Source organism: Falco naumanni, chromosome 1, assembly GCF_017639655.2.
Source record: "Falco naumanni isolate bFalNau1 chromosome 1, bFalNau1.pat, whole genome shotgun sequence".
Classification (NCBI taxonomy): Eukaryota; Metazoa; Chordata; class Aves; order Falconiformes; family Falconidae; genus Falco; species Falco naumanni.
The window spans coordinates 33343083-33368855 of NC_054054.1; the positions used below are offsets into that span (position 1 = coordinate 33343083).

The 25773-nt window shown below is 36.2% G+C and overlaps 1 protein-coding gene across 1 annotated transcript in view; it reads left to right on the forward strand.

Moving 5' to 3' along the window:
- KCNIP4 (potassium voltage-gated channel interacting protein 4) overlaps positions 1 to 25773 on the forward strand; it is a 430246-nt gene that overhangs the window by 17030 nt on the left and 387443 nt on the right. The window lies entirely within an intron of this gene.

A 25773-nucleotide genomic window follows, 5' to 3' on the forward strand; every position in this document is an offset into this window, starting at 1 on the left:
TAGGCACTGAAGCATCACATATTATTGCCATTATCTAGCTGAAACTAATTCTGAGAATAAACTCTTGTAACAATGTGATTTCCTTATCTGTTAGGAGTCTTGTTAGTTTTGTATGTAGAACCCTTGTAGAAAGGGATCTGTCATTTTTACTGTTTCTCTAGAGCTCTTGATCTCGCTGTTCAGCCTTGTCTGCATCCTGCTTTTGCAAAGAGCCTTCAGTGGCCTAGGTGAGCGTCAGTAGCTGGAGATATGAGCCACAGTGTGGAAATGTTGGTTCTGTATGCATATGCATGTGTAGCATGCAAGAAAATTATATTATTTTTGTTTCCTATTTAAGAAGCACACTGCATCTGTGTGTATGGTACTTATGGGGTACGTCCGTAGTATCTCTGCATGAACCGAGTAGGTCAGCTGGGGTAAAATAAACATATCTGTTCATACTGGGTTTTACAGAAAAAAAAGACTAAGCAGTCATTTTTCCCAAGCAAAACATAAACCAGATTAGGTGTTCTGGAACTCTTCCACATTTTTCACTTTCAGTAAGTGATTTTGAAAGTTTCTTAATGTGTTGTAGCCCATGGCATCATCATCTAGATATTACATAATGACCTGCTTAAGAAATGCAGTCAGAACAGATGCTAGAAGCTTGTGTATTAACTTGGATAGAGGAGATGTCTCCAGTCAAGTTGAAGAATTTTGCAGTTAACAGTTGAACACAGGGAGCTACATAACTGAGCTCAGGTCAATATCAGCCTATTTAAAAAAAAACACAAATATTTGGTGATTGGATCATAATATAAGCCAGAGCTAGTACTTTGGATTGATAGTACTACATTTTTCTCTTCATCTTTATTTGAAAATACAGGAAATTTTCACCTAACCTGAAGTCCTGTGTCTTTTAGGGCTTTATTTAATGCTAGGTGGGCTACTGATATCAAGATTATGGTTTTGTTTCTTTTTTTATGCTGATGAAAAAGGGAACCTTAAGTTCTTACATTTTCTTACTAAAAGCTATTGTGTTAATAAAAAACACATTACAAACGTTTGGGGCAAGAGCATGAGCTGAAATGTGTGTACTTTTCAGAACTCTTTTCTTGTAAGTAAGAACAGTATTGCGTACAGACTTGTTAATTCTTAAAACATAGTATCAACTTAACCTTGTTTGCAAGCATTTGTTACGTGGCTGAAAATTAGGGAAAAAAGCCCCAACCTGCAAAAAAACCCCAACATGTTAAAACTTTCCAAAGAGTTTAAATTTCATATTTTGATTATTAGATTATATTTTGTGTTGAAAGCACACATGCGAAAATTATCCATTGGATTTTACAAACTCATGGGAGTTTTAAAAAGAGTTTAGTACTTTGAGTTGGTCCTGATGGGCAAATTAGATCTGTATTGATTTGAAGGCAAGACAGACTTTGATAAATGTCTTCAGACCTGCATGCCTTATTCTAAAGAGTTCAGTGGGAAATTTGGTCAAAGTATCTTTCCATGCTGAAAAAATGTTCTGTTAGAACTTGTAAATACCGTACCAGTTATTTAAGTAGAGATGAGTTACACATTCAGTCACTTCAATTAGCGGTTTGCTTATGAAAAAAATCATATTTTTCAAAGTGCAAATAAGAACAAGATCATTAATTTTCAAAAATGAATCTTAGAATTTCCATATAATAAAACATGGCTGCAGCTGTGCCTCAAATAAACCACCAGTTATTATAAGAATTAAAACCACAAAAAGGATTTTCCAGAAGTATGGCAACTACTGTGCTAAGCTTTTTAGTACATACCACCTGCCTATACTAGATCTGCTAATTGACTAGTACTATTTTGGCTAAAAAAGGTAAATTAAATTGACCCCCATATGTATACATTCTTTTTTTTTTTTAGATATGAACTATATTCAGAATGCTTCAACCTTTCCACTGATTTCTTATTTTTATCATGAGAACTGTATAATTATATTCTGAATGTTCATACCCTTGCACATGACTAAAGGAAATTGGCATTTGCTGGCCAAATCTCCCATGGACAACAGACTATCAGAAAAATAGCTTCTCCCCAAGCTGACAAAACCCAACGCGTTGGCACATGCTGTTATTTGCAACAGAGACCTGTGTGGTGCTCCTTGGTGAGGTTCCAAGGAGCGTATGGCCAGGGATGGAGGAACTGCTGCTAGGATTTTGCAAGGTGTAATAGACTGTGCAGGACAGGTGTCATATTCAAATTCTTGAAGTCAGAGCTGCACATATCAGTGTATATGGAATTACAGAAACCCGAGTTGAGTATAATTATTCATTTCTGTAAAACCCTACTGACTGACACATCTCAAAGGGGAGATGTGGACCTCTGGAACTCCTTTGCTATTAACACCTTTATTCGAAGATGTAGTGTCATCCACAGAAGAGGTAAGTCTGACTGAATTAATGCTTGAAAATAATAAAAATAAAAAAATAATAAGGAATTAAATGTATTTTTGATCAGGAGAGAGCCTGCAACCTTGCTTGACTCCTTCAGGCTCCAAGGCATGATCATCACTACTGAAGATGGAAATCCTTTCTCTAGACTGCAAGAAAAAGAACATTCAGAAAAGTCTGGTTGTATTAGTTTGCTGCCTTTTACCAAATTAATGTAGAGCCATTCAAGACTATGGTTTCTGCATTCATTAAATAAGATGACTGCTAATACTAGCTTGGGGCAATCTGGGGATACATGAAACCTTAATTAAAGCTAGTGCTAAGTGTTGTATATTGGCATCAGCTTTAGGAAATAAAACCAATTAAATGCAGTTATAAAGCTCTTGAAATAGTGAACTGACAGTGATTTTAAGCAGAAAACTATTGAAGTAATGTATTCTTTTTATATTGTTTCTTCAGTCTTGCAACCAAGTTTAGCTTTGCAGGTTGGGACATAGTTTGTACTGAAAATCGGTAGTATGCTTTTTTTTCCTTTTTTTAAGTGTCTTATTTATTAAAATTGAAGGGTTTGAATTGAAGCCAGTAATTACTTTAATGTGGATGATAACAGGCTTGGATACTATCTTGTGATTAATTTTCAGTCCAGCTAGAAAAGGATTATGATAACTAGTAACAGGGGAAGCACTTATATTTTAAATTGTTTTTACTGAAGAGCCACTTCTTGTCGGTTTATGTGATTATTTTGTAATAGCTCTTCTATCTTTTGAGTGCTATAAACACTTGCTTAAAGCACATTTGATATTTTGAACTTTTAAAACAAGGGATAATTTTCATGTTTTTTCTTAGCCTTTCTGTACACTTCAGTATGTCTGATAAGAAGGCCTTACTAGATCTGTATTTAAAAGGGAAAATAGGAAAAAATAAATTGAACGCTGGAGAAGGAAAAGGGGCAGAGAACCTGTCTAGCTTCTGTCTTCACTACTGCTTTTTGATCTTAAGTGCTTTCTTACACGGTTACAATGATCAAATATCTATGCGACTTTTTCTTTAAAGTGTTGATTCAGCAGTTTATTTATGCTGCACATGTAACTCCCTGTAACAGGAAAGGAGAAACCAAGCAGGAAGAGGGTTAAGTCTGATGCTGCACAGTCTGTTTGTAATGAGGTATTTAAACCAGGCTGCCAGCTAACTGTTTCATCCTTCTGCTCAACAAGCACAAAATATATCTTTCTATAGGCAAGAAAGTTTAGGTCATGTCCTGATTTTGGCTGTGATAGAGTTAATTTCCTTCTTAGTAGCTGGTACAGTGCTGTTTTGGATTTAATATGAAAATAATGTTGACAACACACTGATGTTTCAGTTGCTGCTAAGTAGTGCTTACTGTAAGTCAAGGACTTTCCAAGTTCCCCATGCTCTGCCGGAGAGCAGGTGCACAAGAAACTGGGAGGGGACACAGCCAGGACAGCTGACCCGAGCTAGCCAAAGGGATATTCCGTACCATAGAGCGTCATGCTCAGTATATAAACTGGGGAAGTTGGTTGGGAGCCACTGATTGCTGCTCGGGGCCTGGCTGGACATTGTGCATCACTTGCTTTTTCTCCCCCTTGGGTTTTATTCCTCTCTTTCACTCTCCTCTTAATTGCAATTATTATTGTTATTGTTGTTATTATTACATTACTTCAATTATTAAACTGTATATTTTTTCAAACCATGGGTTTTACCTTTTTCCAATTCTCCCTCCCTGTCCCACTGGGGTGGGAAGTGAGTGAGTGGCTGAGTGGTATTTGGATGCTGGCTGGGGTTAAACCACAACAGGGGACCATATAAGTAATAAACACTGCTGTGCAGCATGTTTCATGGAATAACCTAGATGCATTGCTGTTCTATTCAAATTATAATTCAACCTTCAGCAATACCAATCAAATATTGATGTTAGGTCCTCCCCTTACAAATTCTCTATTCATAGAGCTCTTATGGATTGCTATAAGAGTTCAGCACCCTTGAGGACTTGCAAACTTAGACTTACTAAAGCCAGACATAGTTCACCAACCTCTAAGGGATAAACTTAGGTAAGGTTGACTCACCTTCAATGCATTATGCTGCTTAACTTCCCTTGATGATTAATTCCATTTTTAGAGATGCTTTTCTTCCTATTCTTAATGTCAGTACTTATACAGCAAAAAGAAAAGAAAAGAAAAAAAAATTGTAGGCATTGGTAGGGAGAGTAGTTTTCTGAATCCTGTGCTTCTCTCTGTGGAAATCTTCAAGTATAATGACTCTTTTTCGCTGACACTGAATTTCAAGGGTTCTACAGAGAGTAGCTGTTGTTCTAAAAATTGTACTGTTCAAAGTGCACTACAAGGTCCTATATTCTCCTGTGAGTTTTCCCTCTATAAAAAGATTGAGACTAAATTCTGAGATTAACTATTTTTTATGATGAATTTCAAATAAAAGAACATCCTGGGAAGAGCAACAGAAGAGTTTGTATGTTTTGTTTTATGGTTGAGACATTGCGGAGTACTTCATACAAGTATATAGGGTTTTGGCAGATGTGGTAAACAGAAATGTCTGTTCTTTGCCATGAATAGTACAGGTTGTCAGGCTGGGTAAAAACTTAATATAAGGAAGAAGTCAACTACCATTCTTTTATTGGTCAAATCACAGCTTTATGCCAAGTTTACTTAACTCTACTACCATTTGGTTAATTTTAATGAAATGAAATAATCTTTCACTTACTTTCTCATTTTGCCTCTTAGGAAACTCTTGTGGCCATTTGAAAGCCATTCATTCACAACACATTGTTTTATCTGTATTGGACCCAGTGTTATTGTTATAGTCATGACAAGTTCAGCTTTCTATGTAAAGGAACTGGGGATTGCTCTGCGGTTTTTTGGAGATAGAAATTACCAGTAATGTCAGCCTCTATTTCTACAACTACTGTCATTGCTTGGCCTGATTCTTTTGAAGACTCAGGAGAAGAATATTAAATATGTACTTTACAGCAAGAAGGGGCTATGTTGAAATCTCACAGAAGTAAGAAAAGACTATAATTGACATAATTTTGTCATTAAATTGCAATACACTGGTTTGGCTCAAATACTAATCTGATGCTTTTTGGACACAACAAACAAAATACTCTGACCCGTTCATACCATTCACTGGGAAACACCACAGCTTAAGAGAACTGTAAATGTGTTAACCAAGCCCTGACAACGTAGGGTTTTTCTAAGTGATGCTAAATATACTAATAAGAAATTCACTGTTCACAGCAGAATTCATCTGAACCTTTTTTTCAGCCAAGCAGACACTTTAAAGTTTACACAAAATCTAGCGCTGAGAGCATGTGGGGAGAGGCTGAAGGTGTACCCCGGGGACCAGAAGCTTTAGGGGGCACTCAGCCCTACCTTCAGCCATTTAATTGCAGCTGCGGTGGGCTTCTCCAGGGCCCTGGTGATTTGCACAGCCATGACCTATCCTGTGATGGTACAGCTAGGTGAAGTCACCTACTGCTTGTGCTCCTCTCCCGTTCCCAAGCCTCCTACCAAGGTTGGGGAGGGGACTGTTGCAAAGCATCTGTACCACAGCTTGGAGCCTCCTCAGGTGACCGAGAACATTTTACAGTGCTCAGTTTCATATCACTGACAGCACAGGTAACAATCTTAATCTTCCAATTTTTTTTAAAAGGTTATTACGTTGTTATCATTAGTGCCTGCTCATTCTGGCTTTCATCAGACGGATGCCTTAAGGAAGTAAAAATGCTAAATTCAAGAGAAGTTTCTTCTATATTTTTATGGTAAAGTGATAATGGGTTAGTACTGCATGTCTTGCAAAAAGACAGAAATAACTCCTTTGTTGGATTTTTAAGCAATCTCTTTGTGTTAAGCAGCTTGGGCAAGGATCTGGGCATTTCTGGGACATCTCTGTTGTTTAGAAAGGTGTGATAACCCTGGCACTACCCTTTAGTAATGATTTTTGAAAAGCATCAGCATTTACTGACTTATCTTTCTTTCAATAGATGAAAATGCCTTCTTGAATACCTTATCGGAAATCTGTTAATGGAGATTTTAGTGGATTTTGGGGCCTTAGAAATTTATTCAATACTTTTGCATATTTTTATCCTGTTTATAAGTGAAAATATCACATGAGTTTATGAATGAGTTTCAGGATTAGTTAAAAATGGTAATACAAAGTTTTCATGTATAAAAATCTGATGTTGCATTTTTTGTGGCTGTTAAATTTAGCAGAACTGCTGACATCAGAAGACACAATGGTGCATTTGTGCATTTCTTTCGAAATATATATATATTTTCAGTTAACCCTGAAATTAAAATGGTTTTAAAGGTGCAAATTTAAAATGGAATTAAAAATGAAATTAAAATGTACAGAAACTTTGTGGTGATTTTAGTATCAAAATATTAAACGACTTCAAAGTCTTTCCAATAATCCAGGGAATCAACAAGCTAATAAACAAGTACATAGTTACTGCATAAATGTTGCTCTTTTTTCATTCTATGAAGTGTTGATCAGAAATGGTCAGCAAATTAGAATTGAAGCCCTAGACATAATCTTTTTAAATAGAGCAAGTACTCGTATTCAGAATTGTATCCAATTTATTTTTATAGATAGTTAACATACTATAATAATATACTATATAATTGAATCAATACCTGGGATGAATAAATGTGGTTTTGTTTCCTGTGCAAGTACAATCTGGAATTTACTGCCACAGAAATGGTTGTTTCATTCTGCAATGTATGTAGAATAGAATGTCTCATTTCTTTTATATTGAAATGTGGAAAATAGGTAAAAGTATGGTCTAGATGAAGAAGAACAAAAGCTACTCATTTTCTTAGAAAAGATGGACGAGATGTCTAGTGTTATACCATGCAAAAAAAAAATAATTAAAAAAATCTTTTGAACTCTGAAAGGAAAGACATTTGGTTTCCAGAGCTCCCTTAGAACCAAAGAGCTGATTCTCAAAACTGTTTAAAGACTGTGGGAGAACTGCTGCAGGCAGCTTCTGAGAAATGAGAAAAGTCACTTCAGATCAAAAATGAAGAGACTACTGTGTCTCAGTTTGCTGCTTGGTTCTTGGATTTCCTATTACCATCTGGCCATATCAATGTAATAGATTGTTTCAAAGCAATAGATTGCTATATGCCTTCTACCTTCTTCTTTTGAGACTCACTGCTGTGGTAATTTGAGTGCAAATTAAGCAAGAGAATTCAGTAGCTGTCCAGTGCACCGTACATGAATAGCTTTTAATAATGTGCACTGCTGGAGCTTATACACATAATTTTTCTTTGAACTTTACTTTCTTCTTTTTGTAAGTATTCTAATGCTCTGCAGTGTTAAACCCACCTCTCTCCCTTTGCCAGTTACTTAAAAGGAGAGATTTTTATGTGCCAACATCAGGTGGCTGGTACAAAGTTAGCTGAGTGCTAATTACGATTCAGAAATTTTCTATGCTCAGAACTGATTATACACAAAGTGAAAAATTGTCCTCCTGCTTGGTTTCCATCTTTGCAGTTTTTGTAGGTACCTCTTAAGACTTCAGTTCTTCAAGCATTCAAGTACATAAAATCAATTTCCAAATTAAGCCATTTTATTAATACATGTGTAAGAGTCATGAAGAGTCTGTTCACTCTCCATTTCATTTTACCTGGGGTCACAGTTAGAAAAGTGCTTCTGTTAGACTATCTTCTGTGGGGATTAAGTATTTGCTAAATCCAGGAATCAAGGGGGCTTTCTAGATACAGATATTTTATTGAATCAAAGGCATTATAAGCTCTGAACAGTGAAGGTGTGGAAAGATTTCGCATGAAGCCTCAGAGGAACCAAGCAGCTCTACGATCCAGAAGATGGAGAGGATTCATTTGGTTCTGGTTCTGAGGTTGTCTTACACTTAGCAGAAGAGGATTAAATGTTCTTCACATACTCTTGTAAAATGTGCAAAATATACATCTCAAAAGTTGTTGACATCATCAAGATTTAACCAGTTGCATTAAATTTTTTATTCCTCCCCACCCCCAAAATGGGGAATGAGTTAAATAAATATTAAGAATCAGAAGTCTTAGGAGAAGTATAACGCTTGAATTCAATACCCTCCAAAAGCATTTGTAGTATAAGTTATTTCTATCTAATATAATCATTACTAAACTTGCACATTGTAAGAATTGATAACATGAGAAAAGACTGATACCTTTTTCCATTAATTGAAGTAATAATTCTTTTATATTTTGTTGTTAGTCCAAAATGTGATTAGTTTCCTAAATGTATTTTGATTTGTTCGATACTTTTTACTTAAAATGTCTTCGTGACCTTATGAGTGAAGTAGAATAAACTTTTTTTTTTCTGATGTGTTATCTTTATGTTTGACCAGATTACAAAACAGACTGTGTATTCATAGAGATACTTTCAGAATATTAGTTTAATACACTTTTCGTATTTTATCTGGGGAAGACTTAAACATCAGTACTAGTCAGCATATATTTTCAAATTACTCAGTTGTTAAAACTACCTTGCAATATAATGAACTTAGTATACTCCAGTGTAATTAATCTGAAAGTTTACCGTTACATTTTCTGTTTTCAAATTCCAGTAATCAACTATGCGTGCTGCTGCAACCGATGAACTATAGTGCTCATCTGCAGATGTTTTATTTCTACTTATAACTTTCTTAAATCTTGATTGCCTTAGGATGAAACTTTACAGGTCTTTTTGAAGGGGGAAATGTTAAACCTGCCTCATGAAGCGTGGAGAGGGGGAGACTTCCTTATTGGTAGAAAGAAGACATGCAATGCAATTAAGACAAAATTGAGACTTGTCTAGATAAAATGTCCCTATCGTTAAGAATACTTGAGTTTCACAGTGAAAACAGGTCTAGGTTGTGTTGAACTACACTTTTTAGATGTGAAGAAAAGGTTTGATTCTGCACAGTCTTGTTGACAGCAGTGTAGGCTCTCAGCCGCTTTAAGCCCATATGAGGCCCCAGCTATAAAGCCCACAACTCTGAGGAAAGAACCTTGAGTTCTTATGGGTAATAGGCTGGAAAGATCAATTATTTACTCCCTAACTACTCTTGTAGACTCCTCTCCAATCATATAGGCAGCCTAGAACTGAAACTGGTTTGTTTGCCTTTGAGTACACAAGTACACCAGGAAACAAATCATCTTTTCAAGCAAGAAAAAATTATCACAGTAAATAAGAGTTATTTAGGAGACGGGAATATATATATGTTGATTTCCTCCCACTACAGCAGCTGGTAGTTCCTTTACCTTTTCCCTGGAAGGTTGCGTGGTTCGAAATTCGCCATTGTTAGAAGAAAAAAGCCCAAAGAAACCACAGAATAATGTTCTGATGGCAATTATTTTCCTATTTTTGAGCTACATAGGCAGGAGGTACTGTTATTCATGGATAATTATTCTCTGCAAATTGTCCAAAAGTTTTCATAAATATTACTTGCAACCAATTACTGTACCAGCATTTCCCTTCATTCAATCTCTCACCCAAGTGCTGTAGTCTGTTGCATGAACTGGCCTCAAAATTATTTTTTATAAGAGGTGTCAGAGTGACAAAGGTATGGCATTACAATTGACTGTTTTTGCCACAAGGCTTCTTTTGGCTGTGATAAAATTAGAAGGTAGAAGATTATTATTTTTTCCTCATGTTGTGGGGGTTTTATTATCGGGTTGCTTTCTCTCACATCTTTTATTTCCAGTATAAATTTGCTCATCATTTGTAGTATATGCACTGAACCTGCATTTATTATATTCTTTTCAAAGGGTCTTGATTCCTTTTGCAATGGTAATGATTTGTCTTTCCATATACTGAGTGGTGTGTATAATTAACTTGCAGGAAATAGGATCAAATTTTGAGGACTTGCTTATGAAAATCAATCGGCACCTAGGTGATTGTGTAACCTCTCTATTTTTGCAGCCTCATTTGCCCCGCTTCTTCCATCAATCCTTTTTCAGATGAGGATATAATTTTGCAGTTATCCCAGAAGTAGGACTTCAGAGTGTACTGTGCATTTCCCAAGACTCAGAGGAACAATATTATTCTTAGAAAAAAACAACCAAATAACCAACCAAAACCAACAAGCTAAATTTCATTTTTAGTACATCTCATAATGTTAATTTCTTGTGCATTTTTACATAATGTTAAGTCGTGAATTAGTCTAGTGTTTATTTAGGGAGTTTTGTTTCCTCACTCCCCCAATTCTACTGATTACTATCCACTGAACATTTGGCACATTGATTTTTTTAATCTATTTTTTTAAACTCTCTGTTTCTGTCAAACAAGGCTCAGAGATATGTAATTCATTACATTGTATAGGCTTAGAACTTAGGAAAGTGGTGATTTTCTGAACTATTTGAAATTTGGCCATTACTGTTTATATATGTGATTTTTAACTTGTACCAAATGGTAGATAAATCCCTTGCACAAATACGGTTTGCAGCTATCTTACCAAAGACAGTACTTTTGTTTTATCCCTGTTTACAGTTGTTTTCATTTCTTACACTTCAGAAGATGGATATATGAGGCACGAAACCTAATCACTCAGTATTGCGACACAAAAGTAAATCTATTGTCTATTTGCAGAACTGCACAGACATGCATCTTTTGAACTGCTGTCAGAAGCATTTTTCATAGTTCAAGTTTATTTTCTCTTTGAGTATTTAAAATTTGATTGATGAAAAATCACATTAGTGGTTTAACTGAAATACTGTCTCATGTGCTCTCAAAGGACTTCCTTCCAAAGCTTCAATCAAATTACTGGAGATGGTTTAAAGGACATAGGAGCTGAGGGAAGAAGCTAAAATCAATACAGCCTAAAATTCATCATCTGATTTTTGAAGTTACTGATTCTTGTATATCATTTTAGGACTGTGTTCCTATTAAACCTGGGACAAAGCAGCACTCCTTTACTTGCTAGATTATGGCAAAAAAAATTGCTTAAAGAAGCAGATATTAATGAGAGAAGGTACCGGTCTGGAACTCCAGGTGTCTAGGTCAAATTCCTGACTCTGCTGCATGCCACCTCAGGCAAATAGCTCGGTCTCGCTGGGCTTCCATTCCCCATCTGTCAAACAGAGACAGTGGATGCATCCTTCTGCCTGGCCTTTGTCTTGCTAATTTGTATCGTGGTTCAGAGGAAAAACAAATGTTTCTTAAAGTGTGTGTGTATAGTACCTAATACGCTGAAGCCATTAGGTACTTCCATAATACAGTAAGGGGTGATAGCCTCCAGGCAGGGGCATTTTTAACGTGTGTTCTGTGAAATGGATTTGCAGCCCACTTCAGACCAGTCCTAAAATGTGTTGAGCTTTCTCCTGGTCTTTTGGCAGATTATAAATTTTATTGTTTGGTTATCATATTGTGGTTGCCATAAAGAATTAGCACTGTCAGCACTTACCGCCCTGAGGTGTTTTGTTTGAGTTCCCCCATCCTGCTTACCCTCTCTACTCACAAACACTCTTATAATAGAGCATTATAAGTAACTAGCATATACCAACTATTGATAGATAATGGCTTTTTAATGGCTTCCATTGCATTGCTAGTAATACAACTTTTGCTTTTATGGCTCTTTTGCATTTCATGAGCTCACAGTGCCTATGAGTGCTAGGACTTGATGGAAATTGAATGGACATAACAAAACGTCTTCACACTGCCTAACTTAATCAGGTCAAAAATGTAGCCAGAAGAGGGCAGTTCAGGGCAGAACATGCGGGAATTCTGCATCTTCACCTGCTGATGGGGCATCTCTGCAGCACTATAGGTTGAATTGAGGTAATTTATCCATTCAATTTAAAGAGGGAAGTTGGCTGCTAAAACTCATGTGGCTTCTTTACCCTTTCCTCCCCTATAACACCTTTTTAATTAAGATTTTTTTGTATTATTCAGGTGGGTATTTCTTTCCAACACAAAATCTTCACTATGAAAAACTGTGCAATTTATAAATGCCTGCAGATGAGTTTAGGTATGTAATAATGTTTTTAGCATCATATTTTTTACATGGAAATGCCCTCTGAAAATCTTCTGACATGATCCTTTAAAATCGAATTGTTATTACAATAAGTAATTCTTTTGTCCAAAATTAGTATCTGGAAAGAAGTAATTTGTCATGTGTAAAAATCTGTGCATAGTCGTATTTTAATATAGCACTTAAAATGGAAATGAGAACATGAAGTATTTTGACAGGCATTTGGCAAAGTTGGAGATTATTCAGTAATGTGTTTCCTCTCTTTAGATTAATTTGGCCATTTTGAATTAGTGGAAAGTAGTATGTATTAGTGTGGTAAGGTGAAAATTAATGTTGTGTCTCATGAAGATGGGCTGAGTTACCATGTTTTTCATCCTTTTACTAAAAGTTCATGCATCATAAAGTCTTGCTTTCTGTGTTCATTATACAGGTATTAAATAAACAAACTGTCCCCTTGGATGTGTGATGGTTATATGAAAAGAACCTCTGGCACTGCAATGAATTGTCAAAGAAATGAAGGAAAGCAAAATACAGTTGCCTAAATTAGAATTTATTTGTGATTACGACCCAGTCCTGTAGGAAATACCACAGTACTTAACTACCCTAAGTTATCCGAACCCCAGAGGATCCTTAGCTACATTAACATGGTACAAAATTAGGTCTGGGAGGAGTATCTGGATGCCAAATCACTGTCTCATCCTTCTGCAAAGTATTACTTTTCCAAAATACAGCCTGAACTCTTAGTATTTCTCTTAGATGAACAGCAATAGCAGAAGAGTTGGGGAGCTGTGGGACAGCTGTTGTATTAATTACATGGGCTGGTAGTGTTTCCTCTTATGAGTATTTGAATGTAGAGAAATTTAAAAAGGAATTTGGTAATGCCACATGTCCTGAATCTTTAGCTCTCATTCTCAGTATTTACTTTGCATCACAAACTGAATTTTCAATTCAAAAAGAAATGATGGGGAGAATCTTAACTGCAGCAACATCTCTTTTCCCCTTCCTTCTCAGTCTCCTTCCTCCCGCCCCTGTTTCAGTCTCCCTCCCTCATTATAGAATCACAGTTAGGAGTTCTTTTAAGTCAATTGCAATTATTTCTTTTTTTGTTATTATTTAATATACTTCATTGTGTTGCAGGATGTAACAGTATAAACATAGTCTGTTGGTATTGGTGTGTGGCATCATTCTGCTGGTGACACCTGTCATGAACATACACAGAAGCTACTGCTCCATACCAGCAGCATAGGTCCTAACTTGGAGTACCTGCATATTTTCCTGAATGTTTGGGTCTTTTCTATTATTACCAGTGCACACACTTAGTATTTTTCTTTGCTTGCTGATATCCCTCCAGTCTGTCAATATTTCTAAGCTAGTCACTTAATTTAGACTCTTTGTTTTTCCATCTGTAATATGGGATAATAATGGTGCTTAACCAACTCTGTTCAGCTCCCCAAAATCTGTGGTTAAAACTTTCTCAGTTATGATTGCAAAAGATGAACCAGAATCGTTTGGCTGACCATTACACAGCGTATGACAGAAAGTGACTATACCAAAGTGTGAGAATCACAGTATTTCAGCTGGTGAACTCCAGTTACTCAGAGCTAGGAACTGCCATAAATGAAGGAAAAATGAACAGAAATCAGAATGAAAAAGCAAATCAGCATATCAGAAGCAAAGCATGGAACCCCCGCCATCAAATAAGTGGTAAGAATGCTTATTTCTCATTAACTGGACTTGGCTTTTACAATCTGAAGTGCTAGGTCCTGGAGAATAAATTTTATTATCGATCTAATGCTAATAATTATCTATTATATATCTATTATAGATCTAATACTAATAATTAGATACAATAATTGTCGGCATGTCATATACAGTCTGATGTGATAGAAAATATTTAACTGAAAAAATCACAGTAATTTTTCTTTTACAAGAACTAGAAATATGTGTATTTTTAAAAAGGAATTTTCATTTCTTCCTGAGTTCCTCGTGTTTTCTCTTCTATTTTAATGTTCTTTAGAGTTAACACATCCAATTACAAGATGGGGACAATGACAAAGCTGAAAGGTTTTGAGTTTAGCAGCAAAGTCTGCCTATGTCAGACACACATCAATTTACATGACACAGGAAGGTCGAAAATCTCATTATTATTTGCAGTGTTTATGACTGCCTTCCTAACCAACAGCTTCAAGTGCTGAACTGTAGGTGTTGGAAAGCCATCTGATCTGTGAGACAGTTTATTAATTTGAACTACTTGATATTGCCTAAAGCTATGAAAATAGGGGTATGCTAAAGAACATTATTGTAATTATTCCATTAGGAATCCCTTCAATTATTCAGGTGTTTTAATCACTTGGACATTTAACACAGTGCTAAATGATAATCATTCGATTAAATACAGATTTGTATGGAGCTTTGATGCTGTTCTTTGCTGAAGGACAACATAGGGAAATGCAGACAAATTACTTAATCCTGAAGAATTGATTAATCTTGAACTAATTTGCTAGAATTTAAGTGTTGTTAGAAGCATTGTTAGAACCTCTGAAATTTGCCAGAAAATCTGAGAGAGTTGCTACAGAGCTGTGTTCTATATTCATGGCTTTATAGTTATATTTCCAGCTTTCAATGACAATGAAGATAACCTTGCAAACAAGCTGTAAAATGAGGGAATAACTACATAGTGCTCTTTCCTTCCATGGGCAAAAAATAGTGGGTTTTTATATCCAGAAATAATCACAGTAATCTTCTAAGCTGACCTTCTTCAGGCAGAGGTCTTTTTTTCACCAATAAAGAGATCACCACTAATATTTAACTACTCTAAAATTCCATCTTATTTTCCAGATTTGTCTACCTTCAGTTTCTACCTTTTGTGTCAGGCTTGGTACATGTCCATCAGTCTCAAATTTTTTTTTCATAATCAGATCACTTTTCCATTTATGAGTATCTTCACAGAGATATGTAGTCGTTCCTTAACTTCCTTTGTAGTCATCCTTTGGAGTTACTTCTCTGTTTTTGTGGACTCCAAACCAGAATGTTGTTCTGGTATAGTCTTAGGGTTTTTTGTCTGAACAAAGATAAAGTCTGTATTCTTTGTTCCTAGAAGTGTTGTTTTGCCTTCTGCTGAACTGAACACACACACACACACACACACACCCCCAACCAGACCTGAGTTTATCTGGTAACAGTAAAATGTCCTCCTGATTACTTTTCCATCAATCTTTCCATTTTTCTGTATAAGGAATTAACAGTGTGCTTTAAATTGCTGATATAATCATTGATGAGTTGGACCAAAAGGCAGTCTCTTCTTCATTCACAGGTGTATTCTCATTAATGGCTGACCCCTACCATTTATGTTTAATAGGTTCTTAACTATGAAACAGTAAAACTTAATGAAAAGAGACATAGCTGAAAGACAAACATGAAAGCTGATGGAGATGATCACACTAGTGACAACAGAGCATGTAGCTAAGGTGCTGTATCAGACCTCTTTATATTACTTGATAGAGAAGGGACATAAAAATACCCATGTCTAAGACAGGTAACAGTTATAATTTGCTGGTATCTTTTCGTATTCCTTGGGTTCATAGCAAACTAATTGTTCAGCTCTCAAAAGATGCAGTTACTGAATCTAAAGTTTATTGTCATTCATCAAAGATGAACAGTTTCCAGCTACCCTGCCTTCATAAACACTATAGAAATACGTAAAATTTTACCTTATTTTCCATCCTTTATTAGCACAGTCTAGCTCCGGTCTCACTCTTTGAAAGAAAATTATTCTTTATGTATGTATGTGCCCAAAGAGGAAAATGAGAAATTATTCTTATTCATTAACAATGTGAAATAACTGAGTTTTCTCTAATTTAATAAATATAAAAATGAGCCTTTTTTTTCTCTCTCAAGTACATCATCCAAATGATGTAAAATCTGCTGAACTGCAAAAGTGTGACACTACTCAATTACAGCTTTTCTGTCTCTTTCCTGCACAGCTTTTGTGCAGTAAGAGCACAATATGGAGATTTCTGAGAGCTTACTATTTCACCAGAAAGTGACAACTTTGATTTTCTGGAAGGTAGCAGTGGAATAGTTATAAGCTTGCGAAGTGTCTTCTGTCATTGTGAAGTGTTAGAAGAAGGTACGCTGTTGATGGAATCTGTTTTTGTAGTTTCTGAGTACCCTGTATCACTATTCCCTTTGAGGATTTCACACTAACGCTGTAAATACCCTGTCACTGCTCTACCTGGACAGGCATTTAACATATGTTGACAGTACATAATCAAACATAAACCCACACCTTGAATATTCAGAAATTGCAAACTTTCATTTTTAAATAGTGCTAGCCTGGTAAACCACTTTAAAAAGCTGTTTTTTCCCCACAAGTAATACTATAATCAGCTTTTCCCTGACATGATCTCATGTAAATATATCACTAGATTAAGGCCCATGCTGATAAAGTTCTTTCTATAATGAAAAGTTCTGGTTTAATATTTCAAGATTATTTTGAGGAAGAAAAGGCTTCAAGTTGTTCTGGTTATCTGGGAAGTATTGGGAACTGCATATAGTCTGTGCTGTACACTTCGGTTACACTATGCTCCAGAGGGAATTTTGGGTGGACAGAAGCATGAAAACAGAGTCCTATGCAAGTGTGTAAGTGTACTTATACAAGTGCATCAGTGTACACTTACGTGTGTAAGATTGTTTGTACTTCAGCTTCAAAATAATTATTCTTATATGTGTTTGAATTTGAGATAGGGATTAATAAATTGATGAGACGCTACTAACTCCTGTGGCACTCTTTCATCCATGCTTTTAGTACTGCATAAGAATCATTAGGCTATTATAGAAAATCAATAGCTAGAACATGGCTATTAAAGGGTTTTTCTTTAGTTGCTGATATTCTGTGTGCTAATTACTGAGGAAAGCTGTCGCTTTTAATGGTAAACCTACAGTTGTTAATTGTTTGGTAACCCATTTTGTGTGTTTGCTGTTCAGTTTCTCTTAGAAATTGCAGCCATGAAAGACACCACAACTATCAGTTTTCCTAACTGCCCTATTAGTCTCTCCAATTAGGCCAAGAATTTAGAAGAAGGAAAAAAAACATTGTTGTTATATGTAGCTGTTCCAGTGGAAGACTGAAGGTATTGCTCTTGTACAGTGCTTCTGCTTTCCCTGTTCTGTGACAAAACAGGAAATTTCTGTTGCTATTTGCTGGTAGGCACATTCACAACAAACACTAAATCTTTGTAAAGTAAGCATTTTAATTTGTATCAGTGGCCCAAGTGATTGGGGGTGTGTGTGTGTGTGTGTGGTAGGCATTCAGCCTACTAGATGCTGATTCAGCTTGAACCTAAATTGCAAGTATTGATCAGCTTGGCCTCTGGGTATTTATAAACAACTTGAACCTTTAATATCAATGGCAGATGCAACCATTTTTGACTGCTGTGCATGTTGTATTTTGTAAAGACTAAACGCTACTGGACAGCCCTAGAAATAGAGGAAACTACTACGTAAGAATGGTACATGTCTCTGAAGAGCCAGTTTTAACTTGCTATCTGTTAACAGATCCAATAGTTCTCGAAAAATTAATCTGCACGAGGCAGCAAAATCCATGCCACTTATTATTTGAACTTACTAAATAGTAATGTCATTAAATACCGTATGTAAAATGCAGTCACTACAAAGCTGCACAAAAAGGCTCCTCCTATTACCTTTTTAAATAATAAATTACTTTTTTTGCTTGGCAGCATTGTTTCTGTCTCCTGAGTTCGTCTCAGCTTACCATGATGTAAATTTCCACTTGGTATAGGTTTTAGTCTCATGTCAAAACCATTAAGGAAGAAATACATGCACAAAAGATAGAATAGATTCAAATGATAATTTATCAGTGCTTGATAATCACCTGAGCCTGATCTTGCAAAATGTTGAAGGCTACATCCTTCTGTTATCTACAGTAAGAGCTGGAAGTGCTCAGCATATCACAGAATCAAGCCTCGATGCTTATGTGGCTGCAATGTAGTGCAGTTGATTATATTCTGAATTTATATTCTCTCAACGTCTGTTCAATCTTTGAGGCCATTTATATCTAGGAAAACACAAGTTATATGAGAACACTTTCACAAGAGTAAGATTTTATGACAAAATATGAAAGCCTATATTGAAATTCAGAAATATCTACTATTATTTCATCTGCTTAATAACTTTTTTCACTTTTCATATGTATCCAGATAAACACACAGCTTTAGAGTCTGTCTGAAAATACTTCTATTGTTTATATCTCCTATTCTATTGTCCTTGAGATGTTTATCATTATTTTGCTGAGCATAAGGCAATAAGCATAAAGTTTAATGAGACAATAATTTTCAAAATGATTTTATTTAGTGCAGCATTATATGGCAGCCTAAAAATGAAAGTTTGTATCCAATCTGTATTGTTTTCTCCAAAATTTGGAAGATCATTAAAGAGTTTAGCTGATACTTCATCAGGGATCCAAGTGACAAATGTGTTCATACTGATTCATATGTACAGTGTACAACCAATGTGTACATCCCTGGTAAATGAGACTTCTATGTCTTTTGGAGGAACTGTATGAGTTATGTTCTACTGAAATATGAAATCATAACAACTTCCTGTCTACTAGTTGATAATCAATCTTATTTGAAACCAAAATGAAATATGAGACCTTTTTGCTTCCTTTCCCATGTGTATTGTGCAGCAGCATTCCTGTTTCTCCTCAAGTTCCTTCTTCCGTGACCATATTATGGCTAAAACACTTCTCATGGTCAAATCAATTTTTCGAAGCTTCTGATTTCATCTATTCAATTAATTGCTCAGGTGCACTGCCTTTTCCTTGCTTTTTTTTTTTTTTGTATTTTTCCATTTTAACCATTTAAAGGACTTTATTTACCAACATTACTTTGTAGAATCTGAAATAATTGAGATTTTGTTCCTGTTCATGAGGGAGTAAAAGACAGCAATGATGATTGCTTTGTAGCAGGTAGGAACTTATTTTGTAGATGATTTATTATAGCATTTTCTTATTCTAAGCTGTTTATATCTAAAAATACCTTGAATGAAGGAGACCATCCCTTAGAAATAATCATTTCAGATACTAGTAATAAATTGTTTGTAAAAACAAGCAGGCAGAAAAGGGGGTCATTGAAATGTTTTGTCATTGTTCAGCTGGCTTCGTTTGTTAGTGCTGCCTCATCTGCAGCACCTTCTCTGATAAGCTGGGTTTTTTTTTTGATAGGAGCTGGAGGTTTCTACCTTTCTTGTTACCAGGGCTGTGCTACCACTAAGTGTTATTCACTGCTGCCAAAAAGTGGCTGAAAGATGTAACATCCAGTAGATAGGAAAGGAACCTTCAATTGCGCTGATAATATACTTTGTTTCTCTTGTAGTTAATTTGTCTGTGAAAGCTTTGCAACCTAATTCAATATGCATTTGATTACTTAGATGTTCATAAATAAGTCACTGTCCCCATGAGGTTTACTGGATATGTTCTTAATTCTGTGGCATTATAAAAAATAAATTAAAAGGATATTTAAGAGCTGAACCCCTTTTCTCTGTCCTGTGCTGAGTGATCTATAAGTATGGAGGAAAAAAATATGTTTACATGTTCTGACCAAATTAATTCTTGTTGCGTTTTGGAGGCTCCACGCCACAAAATAGGGATGGGTGATCTGTTTCATGGTTCTTTATTTATAAATTACTTGTATATGATAAAGGTCCACTAAAATAGGAAAGTCCAGATAGTTTCTAGGGATATTTTGACAAATAATGAGCTAATTAGGAGCCTGAGCAAAAGCAAAATGTAGCACTATCGAAAGTAGTGATTATCATCTGAAATGGAGCTCTGATAGTTGAGAGTTAACTGGGAGTCTTCTGCTGTTTATGTTAACAGTTTTGAGCACAACAGATGTTGGACCCGTAAGAGAAGTCAAAGTCTGGCAGGGAGCTATTATATCCAATCCATGTAATAAACAGAAGACTACTTTAAAAATTAATACCTCTCACTGTTTTGCAGCAAACACAAGCACTTTTATTATACAGAATGTTGCCTACAACTTTCTGATGACTATAAATTACAGAATGTAATTAATACTGCTATTGATAAGTAAGATGACTTGTAAAAACCTGTAAAAATAATGACTTAAACCAAGAACAGATAATTTCCATCAGCAAATTCTAGCTGCACTTTCTCTTCAGAATTTGTTGGCATGTCCATATGTTTACAGAACATAATCAAATAATCTACTTATATTTGTTTCCTCTACTTTTTATTCAACCTCCCCAATGTCATACGCTCATGATATTACTTTTGATACAGATAACATGATTTCACACACTATTCAGGGCCAGTCTCACATTCTGTTAATTCTAAAGTAGCAACCTGATCGATCAAGGTTTCTAACAAATTATACACAAACCCATACCATAATTTGTATACAATGCTGCCATAATTAATCTCATGTTTGAGTTTTCAGACTTCTAAAATAGGTCTTTTACTTGTAAAAACATGATGATATACAAATGTAAGAAATAGTACCTATTTTTATGGAGAGATATCTCTGCCCATGGCAGGGGCTTGGAACTAGATGATCTTGAAGATCCCTTTCAACCCAAACCATTGTATGCTTCTATGTAAGACTTCAATATATTCTTCCTGTGACAAAAAATAAAAATTATTTTATGTCATATATTAGGAAGTTAGAGTCCAATACAGTCATTAATTCTTCAAGAGCTATTGCATTGATGACACTTCCAGGTATGTTGCTGCCCTTTCTTAGTATCTGAACATACCTTTCTCACAAATAAAATGGATCAACTTAGTATATAGTCTTTGCATGTTCGTCTTGCTCAAGCCATCCCTCTGACCTCCCTCTGCCAGTGTCCATCTCAATGGCAGAGGAAGGACCTCTTCAGTTTAGAAGTACCCAACCAAGGCAGTCTTCTCAGCTGGCTGATACTACTGAATAGTTTTTGAAAAAAAATTTTCTAAGGATCACTGATGTGGTGCCTTTCACAGCAGTAGACTGTTCAAATTCACTAATGTAAAGTTACCTATGGAAAAAAACCCTGTTGGGAATAACTAAAAAGTTAATAGGGCTTGCATATCCTTCCCCCCCTTAGTTTCTCCATTTGTGCTATGATTTTGGAAAATGAAAGGTTACTCTGTACCTGTAATAAATTATGTAACAATTAAGCCTTTGACATACTGGCAAGAAAGCTTTTTGAGAGCCATAAAATTTTTATTTTTATACCAGTAAATAGACTGTATTTCTCTTTGCTGAGAAATATTTATTACCACCGAACATCTAAAAACCCCTGCCTCTTTAACAATTGGGGTAGAAAATATATGCACCCCAGAAAAATGCTAAGACCAAGCAAGAATTTTTGATTACCATTAACAATGGATTAACTTCAAAATCCTTTCTGCTCGTATCAGAGTCACTGCCATCTCTCTTATCACTGTAATCTGACAGGAAGGTAAACCCTTCCTCCCAGTTTAGTTCAGCTACTGAATCATCCAGTGAGAGCTCATCCCAGTATACCTATAACCCCAAGAGGGCTCATTACAACGTGAAATTTCTCTGGCACAGTGGAGGAGCTCTCTGAAATTCCCACCCACAAATACTTGCTCTCACTTATGTTGCTCATTGTTCTTGCTGCAGTCAAATAAATGTTGAAGATGTCAAAATGTGTTCCTGTCACCTGCACTGCCCACAAGCACTGTGACATGGCATGTGTGAACACAGACGTTCTCCTTCTAATCCAGGCAACCTGATTACAACCTGAAATCAATTATTAACCTGCACTGTCCCACCAAAGGGTACAGAAGAATTCCAGGGCAGTTCTGCCCCACTATTCCTATATCTTTTATTTTATCCTCATTTACAACGTAGAGATTCACCATGCGTGAACAGGCAAGATCTATAGACATTTTATACATCAAGGAGGATGGCCTTTTTGAGGTGAGAAAAACCAAAGACAGCAGTTCACCCTGTATTAGTGGGATATTTTCAAATCCTTCCCACAAACATTTCAGAGAGAATGGCACCGCTCAACTCTTCACTAAGTTCAAGTTACATTACCATTTACTTCTTTGTTTTCTTTTGGCAAAAGCAGAACCCAAAATTTTAATTGATATTGAAGTGTACAGGAAGCTTTTGATTCCTGGTATTTATCCAATAGCCTTTTTTTTGGCCTATAAATAGACTAGCAAATGTTGAAAAGGATAAAAAAGTGTTAACAGAGCTCAGGTTAATGCACCAGCAAAATCTTAGAGAGCACTGTACAATGAGAGTAAATAAATAGCTGATATATTTTTGCTTCCAATCATTTTCTGTTCCATCTTTTACTTTACAGAAAGAGAATAAAATTTTCCTTTCCACTCACAAATCCTTTCTTTCCTCTTCCAAAACTAGATATCATAAAATGCTATTAAAAATCACTGCTGAGAAAAACAAACAAAAAAACCCAACAACCAAACAACCCAAACTCTGCTTTTTCTTTGAAGCATCTCATTGTAATATTACTTAATATGTCAGCAGTCACCCACACATTCATCCAGGACTGGATTCCGTAAGCTTGCCCTATTTTTCAGTAGTCATTTCTTAATTTACAGCTTCAACCTCTAGCAGCCTAAAGTTTACAGCAGACATCACTGGTTTAGCCTAGCTTCATCTCTGACGTTAAAGAGTTTCTTTCTTCAAAACCCTTACGAGGCCACATAGTCATCAGTGAATGTTCTTGAAACAGTTGTGCTAGAGTAATTGATTAATGCAACTGATCAGTTCTGTAAAGATTCCCCCAAAAAACCTGTGTAGATGCCATGCCCGTTTTGACTGTTTCATTTGGAATATCCCTGAGACATTTCTCACTCTGTAATGAGGTCCCTGGTCTTTCCAACTGCTATTTCATTATCAAGTGAAGAATTATATGGTTTTCAATAAGCCCACCCAAAATTCAGTTCCATATTTCCAAAGTTCCAATCTGATTAAGCAATATTGAGACAGTTTGCATATACGCTGTTATTGAAGCCATGTTCAACCCAGTTGAAAGACATTCCTTTGTAGCTCCAGTAAATATTGCTCACATTTTCTGTGTGGCATCATGTAGCCCTTGTATGATTCATCAGCTGGTGACTCTCTGGAGTTTTTAACTGACATGATTTAGATCACTCATAAAAACAGTTATTTAACCATCAGGAAATGATTATCAACTTTTTATACAAAACCCCAGCTTTATTTTTGGGTGTAACTGATTAGAGGTGAAATCTGGTAACATGAAGTAGGGAAAACCTGCTTTCTTTAGGCGGTCCCCACCTCCTGCATGGTTACTGCTGCAGTAAAAAGCTTGTCTTCCCTGACCTGAGGCATTTGGTCAAGATGTCTGCAGATTCCCTGTTACTTCCACAGTAACAGGTTAGGGCTCAGACCAGAGGCATTCCAGGGATTTTTACAGATCATTTCTCTACATCTGTCTTGTTGATACTCCCACTAGTACACAGCTCTGCTTATTTTCTTTCTGACCTGTTTCACTACTCGCTCCCAGTTGGTGGATCTCCATATCCCCAGATCCTGAGGTTGCAGTAACTGAGTTGCAGGCTGAGTAACTTCTAGGTACCAGTCCTACACAGGTGCTCCCTGAACAACTGTACTGATTTCATTTGAACATGCTGAAGGGTTCAGCCTCCCACTGATCACCCGCAGTTAATGTACTCACAGAGTGCTCTTTGGCTCCCTTTTAAATTTTGTCTAAATTTTTCATTATTTCAGTGTATTAAGGGAAAGGAAGGAACCTGTGCAGCATGGATTGAAATCCTTTCCACACGTGATAATTTTCTCATGTTACTTACAACGTGACCAGGTTTTCTCTAGTATCTCGTGTAATGAATTTTTACAGTCCTTGCACCTATAAATGTGGAATTCGCTACCAATCCATTTACTTTTCTCAAAGCTAGAGCACATGATTTGCAGCGAAGGAGGTAAATCAAATGTATTGCTTCAGAATAGTGATGCCAGTTCCTTTTATAAATTAAGTACTATGGATATAATAAGGTGCAGTATCATTTGTTTGGAAAAAATCAGTGGTGCCTTGAATTTTACTATTCTGCAGCATGAGTTTATTTTAAACTCACTGCAAAATTCTAGCATAATGATTAGTGCTGCAAAGAACATCTGATTCATGTATACTTTTATTATAGAAGAAAATTGCTATGGAGTTGATTAAGGTTTGAAGTAGGGAAACAGATATGGTGTAATCGGAACCCCTTGACATCTTCTGAACCATTTTTAGAAAAAAATACTTCCTTCTAGAGTTAAATCTCAAGAGAAGCTTTTCATATCATGGCAAATAAGACAGTTTTCAGCTGTACGTAAGAAAACCCTAAAGATTTCAGCAAGGGTTCTACCTCTCCATATCCTCTGGAGTAGTGTAATTGAATTTGTGCTTTCATACATCTCATCTCTGGCAAAGCTCCTCTTTATTCTTGTCCCTCCTGAAGTCCTTATTTGAATGTTAATGTGAGGGCATATCCAGCACCCCACCCCCCCCACCCCCCATTGCACATGAGCAGTTGCTCCAGGTCTAGACAGTATGCACTCCTTTTTGCTATCCCATCATGACATAATTTTCCCAGTTGCTTGCTTCAGCTCCTAGGCCTGCTTCCCCATTCGTGCTACCTTTGGATTAATGAATCTCTGCGATGAGGCAGCTCTGAATGGGCACTCTGAGGAGCATGATGGAGTATGTGGTGAGCACTAGCATTTAAGCTGGAGGATCAAGGATTTTGTAGTTGACCTTTTCATGGGCAGGCAGCTTCTCTGAAGGCTTATATCAAGAGGACTTGAACTTAAATTATTTCAACAACACACTCAAATTTTGGCTGTTTGGAGCTATGCTACACGGTGCTACATTCTCGTGCTGCTGGGCATAGTGTTGGCTTTCTCTTTGCACTGGCCAGGGATGATACAGATGTGTTCCACCAGAGATGGGTGACTTTCTGTGGATGCTCTGCACAGACCCTGATCAGAAGTGAACCTCCAGTTTTCAGAGGGATGAACTCTAGGTTCTAGAGTACATTAGTTTCACTTGAAGACAGAATGTAGAAATATCTCTGAGCATTAGCATTGTCTTTTAAAAATAGCTGTTACTGCTATGCAATAACTAATATTTGTGCTTTGCTGTTGCAACCCAAAATTCTGTTCCAGGAGTCATTTGGAAATCCAGACTGAATTTTTTTGTGGTGAAAATGTGTTTCTTAGCACAGTAAAGCACCAATATAAAATTAATATTTATTCTGAGAATGGCATCTTTGAAGAATATGAAAGCTGTGAAATATGCTTAAACTGGAGAAAGTTTCTTTGCTGAAGTTTC